Raw genomic sequence first — 10,768 nt, forward strand, 5'->3', positions numbered from 1 at the left:
CCTGCATTGCAGAAGCTTATGTGTATCGAGCAAACATTAACCAATGCAGTTGTGACTTTCTTTCCCATGTGTTGAACACTTAGGATTTTATTTGCACCGCAGTTAAATAATAGGCCACTTTTCCTACCTTGGGCAAGTGGCTGCCATCAACGCAGAGTGGGGTAGTGAGGTTAGCCCTATGCCCAGCTCACATCCATACATTGGATACTACATGTAATACCAGGCATGGGGAATTTACCAGGTTTCATGTTATGGGCACGTGAATGTTATGGGCTTTATAAACCTACATGTAAGTTAGATGTTCTGTCCTACCCATGGAGGTGAGGTGAACCTAGGGAGTGAGGCAGGTATGCCCCAAAGCAAAACAGGCAGACAGGATTCGGCTGCCCCTTAGTGCCACAATTGTACCCACTTTGCAGACATGTGCAAAGAGCTACAGTACCACCACAATGAAGCGAATGGTTTGAGAATATCCAAATGCAGTTGGCTAACCTGAGCCGCCCTGAGCCCGGCCTTGGCTGGGGAGGGCGGGGTATAAATAAAATTTATTATTATTATTGTTATTATTAACCAAATACTGCATTAACACAGATTTTAGAGATCAGAATCATATTATGTTTATTTTGTATGGCACATTTCCATTATATTGTGCCCCAAATAGTTCACATATTCATAATCATCGTATCAGTGAGTGCAACAAAAATCTATTATAAAACATTGTGCGGAGCAATACAAGCTAACCTAATCAAAGCTGTAGATGTAGAACAAGTACTTCCTAGTTTATTTGCGCAAGGAAATGATGAAACCAACACATTTTTCGGGAACGGTGCCATTTTGAATTAAACTGCCTAGTATGCCAATATAGAGAAATCTGGATAACGTATATGGAAAAAAGATCTCGTTGCTACATCGACACGATGGCTCCAATTGTGTATTTTTCATAATGTTTGATGGAGAGTCCGGAGTTATCAACTTTTGACTTCAAAAAATTTGGGCCTGGGGCAGAACAGGCAAAGCCAGGACAGAACCTGATGGGGCAGAGCCAATGCACGGCTGAGTCTGGCAAGTCGGGGTGGAGGCAGGATGGGTTCTGGTGCATTGTACAGTCATAGAATTGTAGCGTTGGAAGAGACCACAAGCGCCGTCTAATCCAACCCCCTACAATGCAGGAATATTGTTACCCAATGTGGGGATGAAACCCATGACCCTGTAGTTAAGAGTCTCATGCTCTACTGACTGAGCGGAACCCAGCATAATTAGGTAAGCCATGGACCAGAGTCAGGCGCACTTGTTGCAGAATCCCAGTTTACTCATTTTCCAGACTTCTCCTGTTCCAGTTAGCTGGCCCAGAACCCTTAATGGCTGGCCCAGAAAAGTGTGGACTTGCTGGCAACCCTACACACGCATACCCAGGGACTAATGATTCGCTGAGGCTCCAAGGTTTGTTTCCACCACATCGTTCCCTATGGACCTTGCCTTTTGAAACGCTTCACAGAAGCTGTGGGCAATATCCTGTACAAATGCAGTGACCCGTCGCTTCTTCTAAGGCGTGACGCAAATTTCCATGTGAGCATTAGTAGATTACAAGGTGTCACTTAATTTTGGAGTACTTGTTAAAGGAAGCCTGTTACCTGCTGTCAGAAAAATGAAGAAATGCACCAGTATTATTGCGCTTCCTGAGATTTGCCCAAGGCCGTATGATGTATCGGTGACGTGAATATGGCAGGACTTGAATGTGGGTTTCCTGTGCTGGGCAACCAACACTTGACAACTGGCTCATAATGATCTAAGAGCCATTGTGAGTTCATCACACAACTTCAGGGAACAGACTGGTTCGTACACTGTGTCTGTAGGGTGTCCATGCACCCATGTATAGAAATAAGGCCAGAGGTTTGTATGCGCTTGCCCACTGCTGCTAAAACTTTTACTGCAAGCCACACTGGTCATATGATCCATCCACCTTGTTTTGACGATGGACAAATAGCTAGGGTGGATATGTGCATCTCACAGGCATTTAAGCTCAAAAACTTCAATTCACATTCAATATTTTGTAGCAGGTTCGAATCCCCGCAACGGGGTGACCTCCCGTTGCTCGGTCCCTGCTCCTGCTCACCTAGCAGTTCAAAAGCACATCAAAGTGCAAGTAGATAAATAGGTACCACTCCAGCGGGAAGGTACACTCTGTTTCCGTGCGCTGCTCTGGTTCGCCAGAAGCAGCTTAGTCATGCTGGCCACATGACCCAGAAGCTCCCTCGGCCAAAAAAGCGAGATGAGCGCCGCAACCCCAGAGTCGGCCACGACAACCTAATGGTCAGGGGTCCCTTTACCTTTACCTTTAAAGTTCATTGACTCCCATGCCTCACTAACCATATATAGGTATATATTAGACACTGGATTTGTGCATGACCTGGGAAGCTGTTTGTACACTCCCATGATAATCTTATCTGATTGTGGGAAAAGATTTTGCTTTCTTCTCAGATAAAATGCACTTCTTCAGTCCTTCACTAGGCAATGTGTTTGTGGTTAAATGCAAGAGGCTTGATTGATAATAGGATCTGCAGGGGAAGAAACCGCAGGATGAAAGTGAGAGGAGTCAAGTAGCAAACGCAGAACCAGATCACAGAAATAAATCACATTCTGTGACACCAAACAACTCCAGTTCCCTGCAGCTGTGTCTCAGATGAGTTTCTGGGTGTGTGGGAAGAAACCGACCAATCGTTCCTCTGTGTTTTCACCCCACCTCCCAAACACTGGCTATTGGCTGCACTGCAGCACACCTCTTGGTTCATTATTATCTCAAACAATGTTGTTTTTGCCATTTGTACATGGATCAGAAGGAGAGACAGAGGCAAAAAGGGGGTGGGAAGTGGACGGATTTATTTATTTAGCCGATAAGTGTAAACTTGTGAAGAAACCAGCACTGGTGACCGGTTATGAGCATAGCTCCTTATTTTGGAATATTGGAATATTGAAACATTTGGAATATTGGACACCTCCCCTTCCCAGGCCAAATATTTAATAGGGCCCACAACTCATCATGGTGGGAAAGGGATACCCAAGAGAAGGAAGAAGTCTTCTTCTTCCTGCACCCCCATATCTCCCACATTTCTTGCAAAGGGGCAAAGCAATAGGATGTATCCTAACTCTTGCTCTTCCTCCCTCTCCCATCTTTTAAGAGATACAGGTGGTATGGTTTGGGGAAGGAACATCTTCTGCCATCTGTGCAGAAGTAGAGGTTGGCACAGCTTTATCAGATCTCCAGCCCCAACAAAGTCAATCACAGGGGCTTGCATGAGGTTTAGTGGGTGAAAGGCCTGGTAGGATACACTCTTCCCCTGAGCCCAGCTCAGCCACAGCCCCCTATGATCACTTTGGGAATGACTGGGAGCTGGACCTCCACTTTGCTGACTCCACAGTTTGCAGCTTCACTCATCCACACACAGTTGGGTTGCGCTGGCAGATACAAATACAACATTTGCCCAAATGAGATAGACTTTTAAAAAATAAAGTTCTCCCTGAAGATGCTGATGTCATGGACTGGTTGGACACAGAGGAATGGTGGGAAGAACCAGCTGGGGAACCACCAAGGGAAGAATGCTCAGAGCTTGGGAAGTGCTGGTGGGACGCTGATCAGAGGGAGAAGAGAGAAAAGACTTGGAGGAGGAGGTGTCAGAAGCTGAAGATGTAACAGGGCTTAGTGAGTGGGGAGAGTTGTGACAGAGGAAAGTCCAGAATCAGAGGCAGAAGCTGAAGCAGGTGGGTGGGAGGAGAGAGGCCAAGAGGCAGAGATGAGTCAGGTTGGTGAAGATCATGGGTGTCTCTGTCTCTTGCTGCGACAAGCTCCAACCCTCCCTGGTCTCCCAAAACCAGAAGAGGCACGAAAGCATTGAAGGAGATATTGACGATGCACAGATGCAGTCTCTGGTTGCTTGGGAAAAGCCCTGATGAGAAGGGGACTTCAATGGCTGTGAGGAGGCAGAACTATCAGTTTCAGCAACTGATTTTCATGGAGTATGACCACCAGGAATGACCTGCTCTGCTCATTATGCCAGACACTCAGCCAAGTCTGTGGAGATTGTGTTTTTGCTAATAAAACGTTAACTCCAACTTTGAACAGTATGACTGCTGACCAGCATGCTCTGTGACAGCCGAGAATTGAACCAAGGACCTTCTGTACTCAAAGCAGAGAACCCACCAATGAGCTATGGTGGTTCCCAATACAGCAGGGCAAAGTAATACCATTATGTCACCTCTTCAAAGTCTTCCATTTTACCTCTTTCACTGCTGCTGATCTTCGTGACCTGAACTTTTTCTTTTTAAGTTGCATCATACAAATGGACAAAAGTTGCTCATTTTGTTCTCTGTTTATGGTCCCTCTCTTTTCAGTATCTACCCATATCCTCAGCACTTTCGTGCAGTTCAGTGAGCAGCAGAGCTGGCACACCCATTCCACCTATGTTGATTTACGTTATATGTCACCTGGTTTTCAAGGTAACTGAACGAGGATCAAAATAAAAGATACAGCGAGGGAGAGGCACTCGGGCTATGGCTTTCCAAAAGGCTTGCAAGAAAGCATGTTTCGGGGAAACCAATGCAACCTTATATATAGAAGAAATAATTCAAATCAGTTTCATAATAAAACATCAGTATCAAAATGTCAGAGCAGTGAACCAACAATCCCATTATCAGAAAGAATAAGGGGAAATACTCTCTGGCCCAGGTGGCAGGAGAAAAACAGGAGTGTGTGCACACTTAAAAGTATTTCAGAGGAGGGCAAGGCTGTTCAGGTGTTAGTAGGAACAGAGTGAAACACCCGGCAGCCTGGATGGTAAGCAGCAAATTACCAAATTCCCTCACAGACAACCTTGGGTGGGTGGGTGTGCTGTATACCTGTGGCATGTGGGGCCTGGAGCAAAAGTGAGTGGAGCAACATTACTGAGCACATAGGTTTCCACACACAACCACACCTCACATTTCTGTATCCTCCATCCATCCAGGCAGGCAAGAGCCAGGCAAACCCACCTGAGAGCACGGATCAGGGCCTTTGAGGGTTGTGGCCTGAGGACAGGGAATGCAGACTGGGAAGGGCATACCCTCCAACGTTTCTCCGATGAAAATAGGGATGCCCTATTCAGTAATAATAATAATGCCCCACCCACTTCTAATATATATTTAAACATAATTAAACATTAAAAAACCTCCCTATACAGGGCTGCCTTCAGATTTCTTCTAAAGGCTTAAGGGTTACATAACGCCATGCCCTCCAACATTGCTCTGATGAAAACAGGGACGTCCTAAGGAAAAGCTGGAAATTCCGGGATCAAGTCAGAAACCGGGACAGCTTCTGTACATCTGGGACTGTCCTTGGAAAATAGGGACACTTGGGAGGGTCTGGAAGGTGTGTGTCCTTTGGCTCTGGGGGCCAAACACCTCTGGCTTCCAGGCATGTGGTGGGATCAGAGAGCAGTGTTTTGCTTTAATGTTTGCACAGTCACTGTTGAGTTCAATGCCCCTACATTCAATTCCAAGGACTCCCTGTCAGCAAGCGACATGGTCAATAATAGCAATATTATCAATATAAAAGCAACAGCGAACATCTGCCAGATGTAGGATCCTTCCTTGTTTTTACTTCATTTGCACACCAGCCCCTTTAAAGTTCATCTTGTCCAGAACAAGTTGCACAGGTCATTTGAGAAAAGTAAATGTCTAAAGTCCTTCAACTCCCGTAAACTGTTTTGATCTGTTTGACAAACGGTTTTCTTCTTCTTCTAATGTTTTAAATTTCTGTCTTTGTTACCAGGTGGTGGAATCGCTTCAAAAGAAAGTTGGAACAAGTTGGCTCCTTGGAAGTAGTTACAAAATAAATCTATTTGGGTGGTGGGCAGAGGGTTGTAGTCATGCACTGTTAGGAAGAATTGCATACAAAGATGTGTACCGTATTATCAGGAGAAAGTCACACTAAGATGCTTCTCAGGTGTGTTACTGCAATTCTGCTGCTGTTAATGGCCCATATGGATACGCAGCTCTGTATGATGGCATCATAAGCTGCTCTCTTATACATCCGAAAAAGCATAGTTAGATACATGGTATCTCTGGAGGTCCTTCATGGGCTTGGGGTTCCTCCAGTGCTTAACAAGCATTCATCCTGATTTGCTTGCAAAAAGCTGACACAGCAGGTTAGACTTTGTTTTTTTATTGCACATTTGTTCCAATATGTTGATGGGGAGGTTGATTGCAGCGTATTTGCTGCAACAGAGCGCTTTATTGCAAATCTAAATTTTGCGTAGGTACCTGAATCCATCCCACAGAATTCTGACAATCTGGAGGTGGCCTTAGATAAGTGCCCATAGTCAGAACAGCATCCTCCATGCTATCTTACTTGGTAATGTTTCAACGGAAGTTGCAGGGTCAGCTTTTTGCATGGTCATTCAATGGACACCTGGTGCTTTTGTAATACAGGTCTGTTTACAAGTTGAGCACAGAGGAATAGGCTAGCAACCAGGCACATTGCTAATCATTAAACAGGATGAGCATGCATTAACCAAACCCTCCCAGGGTAGCTGCTTTTTGCCAGCTGTGAAGTCTTCAAGCTCTTTCAGGACAACCAAGCTGTCCTTAACCTAACCAGACCCAAGCAGATGGAATACAGTGGTACCCCGCAAGACGAATGCCTCGCAAGACGGAAAACCCGCAAGACGAAAGGGTTTTCTGTTTTGGAGGCGCTTCGCAAGACGAATTTCCCTATGGGCTTGCATCGCAAGACGAAAGCCCATAGGGAAATGCTGGCGGTCGGGAGCAAAGACTTTCGCCCACAGCCGGCCTTCAGAAGAGGACCTCTTCTGAAGGCCGGCGGGGGGCAAAAGTCTTTGCTCCCCCCGCCTGCCTTCCCCCCCCCCGCCTGCCCCGGGCGATCTTAAAATGCTGGCGGGCGGGAGCGAAGCGTTCGCTGCCGACCCCCAGCATTTTAAAATCTCCAAGGGACAGCAGAGAAGTCTCTGTCCCAGGGAGATTTTAAAATGCTGGGGGTCGGGAGCGTTCGCTGCCGACCCCCAGCATTTTAAAACGCTGTTCCGAAGCGGGGGGCGGGAACATCTGCCCCATCCGCCCCACTTCGGAACGATGTTCCGAAGGGGGGAGGTGGGGCGGGAACAGCTGCCCCATCCGCCCCACTTCGGAACGATGTTCCGAAGGGGGGAGGTGGGGCGGGAACAGCTGCCCCATCCGCCCCACTTCGGAACGATGTTCCGAAGGGGGGAGGGGGGCGGGAACAGCTGCCCCATCCGCCCCACTTCGGAACGATGTTCCGAAGGGGGGAGGGGGGGCGGGAACAGCTGCCCCATCCGCCCCACTTCGGAACGATGTTCCGAAGGAGGGAGGGGGGGCGGGAAGAGCTGCCCCATCCGCCCCACTTCGGAACGATGTTCCGAAGGAGGGAGGGGGGGCGGGAAGAGCTGCCCCATCCGCCCCACTTCGGAACGATGTTCCGAAGGAGGGAGGGGGGGCGGGAAGAGCTGCCCCATCCGCCCCACTTCGGAACGATGTTCCGAAGGAGGGAGGGGGGGCGGGAAGAGCTGCCCCATCCGCCCCACTTCGGAACGATGTTCCGAAGGAGGGAGGGGGGCGGGAAGAGCTGCCCCATCCGCCCCACTTCGGAACGATGTTCCGAAGGAGGGAGGGGGGGCGGGAAGAGCTGCCCCATCCGCCCCACTTCGGAACGATGTTCCGAAGGAGGGAGGGGGGGCGGGAACAGCTGCCCCATCCGCCCCACTTCGGAACGATGTTCCGAAGTGGGGAGGGGGGGCGGGAACAGCTGCCCCAGCTGCCGGGCTTCGTAGCGCTGCTGCGAAGCCGGGCGGGGGGTGGGGGTGGGAACACCTTCTGAAGGCGGGCAGGGGGCGAAAGTCTTTGTCCCCCCTGCCTGCCTTCCCAGGGGCTTTTAAATCGCCCCGACAGCGGAGAAGTCCTCCGCTGTCCGGGGCGATTTTAAAATGCCGCCCGCCAGCATTTTAAGATAGCCCCGCACAGCGGAGAAGTCCTCCGCTGTCCCAGGGTTTTTTACAATGCTGGGGGTAGGAAGAAAAGCCCTTGTCCCCCCCCCCCCCAGCCTTCAGAAGAGGTCTGGGGACAGACTGTCCCCGGACCTGGCCTGAAGGTGGTTTCCCTAGGAACGCATTAATTGATTTTCAATGCATTCCTATGGGAAACCGTGCATCGCAAGACGAAAAACCCGCAAGACGAAGAGAATTGCGGAACGAATTAATTTCGTCTTGCGAGGCACCACTGTATGAGAAATAAATGGCAGCCACCAGCCATCAATACTCATTAAGGTAAAGTTACCAGACGTCTTTGTTTCCTGGGCACAGTCCCCAGATTTACAAATCAGCCCCTGACAAAATCCATTCATTCTGGCTGAAGTTGAAAAGTGTCCCCAGATCCATTGAAAAAAATCTGGTAACCTTACATTAAACAAGCATGGTCTAGCCATCTATGTTAATTACCCATCTTCAGAGGGCTCTCATTTGATAGCCGCCATTTCCAACAAGCGGCATTTAGAGGGACCCATCCAAGCTACAGGTGGATCAACAGCAAAACAGAGTACCGTGTTTTTTTGCACCATAACACTCACTTTTTTCCTCCTAGAAAGTAAGGGGAAATGTCTGTGCGTGTTATGGAGGGAATGCCTATGGGTGGCATGCCAACGGATTTTCCTCCTCTAAAAACTACATGCATGTTATGGTCGGGTGCGTGTTATAGAGCGAAAAATACGGTACGCTGTACACATCTCCACCCAACCAACCAGCATGTGGTCACTGCAGATTCTGGAAAGGTGGAGAGTAGATCCAGAAATGCTGGATTATTCAAAAAGGTTTTCAGTGTACAATCAGAATACAAGGCGTTCAAGTATAGACTTATAGATGACAGAATACTGAAAATCTGGATTTTGTGAATCTATGTAGATGGGGCCTTAGTTAGGTCCACCGATCTTCTTATCCCCCTACGATTCCCTGACAGGTTTGGTCTGACTGCATTCCAGAGCAGTCCAAGGCTTGACCCGCAAAGATTTCTTAGAGGCGGTCTAGGTCCTTTTTAGAAGAATGGTAACATTTCCCAGATACTTATCACACACACAAAAAAATTACTAGTGTCAGTTCACATCTACCCACTTTTGGGGGGAACAGTGCAGGAGGCACAGAAACTGTGAGATCTGCTTTAATGATCAAAGACAGAGAGAAAACCTGGAGAACCTGAAAAAGTAGAATGGCAATTAGGCACACAGTTAATTAATTCTGGCTGCATTCATGTGCGTTCCTTTCAGTGCAGGCCTAAGGGCTGAGTCGCATTTACTGGCAGTAGCAGAGGAGCGTTTTGTACTCTGTAGTTTCTCTCAACGCTGCTGCAGTCATGCAGATGTGAAGGAAGAACCTGGGGGGGGGGGGGAGAAGGGTAGCAAGTGCTTCCAGACAGTTGCTAATTTTGAATGGAATTCAATTACAGACTAGCAAATGTACATCGCACAATTATAGTTGATCAGGACCTGTGTAACAAACCTGCTTCTGCCAAAGACTAGGCTTTTAGTGATAAGGAAAGTACAGTAATGGGAAAATGAACTCGAAAGCTTGCTTTGATGCAGCTTCACCTAACCCAGACATGTCAGAAGGAATACTCAATAAGCAGATCGTGTGAAATTGCCCAGGACCATAAGCATTTCAGCCACACAGCTGGTTTATCAAGTACATCCTCATCTCAGAAATAGTTTTTGGCCACTTCAGTCACCTCCAGATTAGAGTTCAGAAATATACCCTGTATAGAGCTGGCTTGGGGAAATGTTCAGAAGTTGCATTCGGTGTAGAACAGTGGCCTTCCTAAACTGAAAAACAAACAAATTTCTTAACTCACATACAGTTGGGGGACATTTTCCTACCCCAAGTCAAATTCCATCATATATCTCCAGGTACTAAAAGGTCTCAAAACATATTTATTTGTGAGATATATGAGGAAGGACACTTAAACCTGTTCTCCTGTAATATTTTTTTAAAATGTGGCCCATTTTTTACCCCAACATTTTCTCCTAGCTAGGGCTGCGACTTGTGCCACGCCATAACATTTGTTAGCTTTCAAGGTGCTGCAACACTCTTTGTTATCCTTGTTGCAACACACTAACATGGTTATGCAACTGAAATTCAGAGAACAAGCATAGCAGATGACTTTTTTATAGTGGAAAGTATTTTTTCTTTAATTCAAAAGCACAAAGCCACCCAACGAATGGCGAAAGGTTCGTGACAGACAAAAGGAAGTACTTATTCACAAGCGCATAGTTAAATTATGGAATTTGTTGATGGCCACCAACTTGATAAAGGAGGATATTAGACAAATTCATGGAGGATAAAGCCATCAGTGGCAACTATGTCACCTCCACTATCAGAAGCAATATGCTTCTGCATAGCAGCCAACTTCTGGGGACTGAAATTCCTCCCCCCCCCCAAAAAAATATATTTTAGGGGGTTGCCTCTCCCCACCAAGTCGAAGGGTATTGCCATTCAAATGGTGCACGTTTGCCATATCTTGTGATCAATTTTGTGGAGAGGGGCTTACCTGCCCCCCCTCAACAACATTTTATTCAAGTTGGCCTCCTTGTGCCTCTGGATACTAGATGCTGGAGAAAAAATTGCTGTTGTGCTCATATCCAGCTCCTAAGTTATCTGGCTGAACCCAGTGAGAACAGGACAGTCCTTGTGAACCAGCTCCAGAGCAATGTTTCGGTTCTTTT

General features: G+C 47.5%; 1 long non-coding RNA gene across 1 annotated transcript; it reads left to right on the plus strand.

Annotated features, from left to right (window-relative positions):
* The first annotated feature begins 2,948 nt into the window (after positions 1–2,948).
* Positions 2,949–5,962, plus strand: LOC308584572. Its single transcript, XR_014006930.1, has 2 exons — positions 2,949–4,491; positions 5,801–5,962. It is a non-coding gene; the product is annotated as an uncharacterized lncRNA (long non-coding RNA).
* The last annotated feature ends 4,806 nt before the right edge of the window (positions 5,963–10,768 follow it).

The sequence above is a fragment of the Podarcis bocagei genome (assembly GCF_964188305.1).
Source record: "Podarcis bocagei genome assembly, chromosome: 4".
NCBI classification, from domain to species: Eukaryota; Metazoa; Chordata; class Lepidosauria; order Squamata; family Lacertidae; genus Podarcis; species Podarcis bocagei.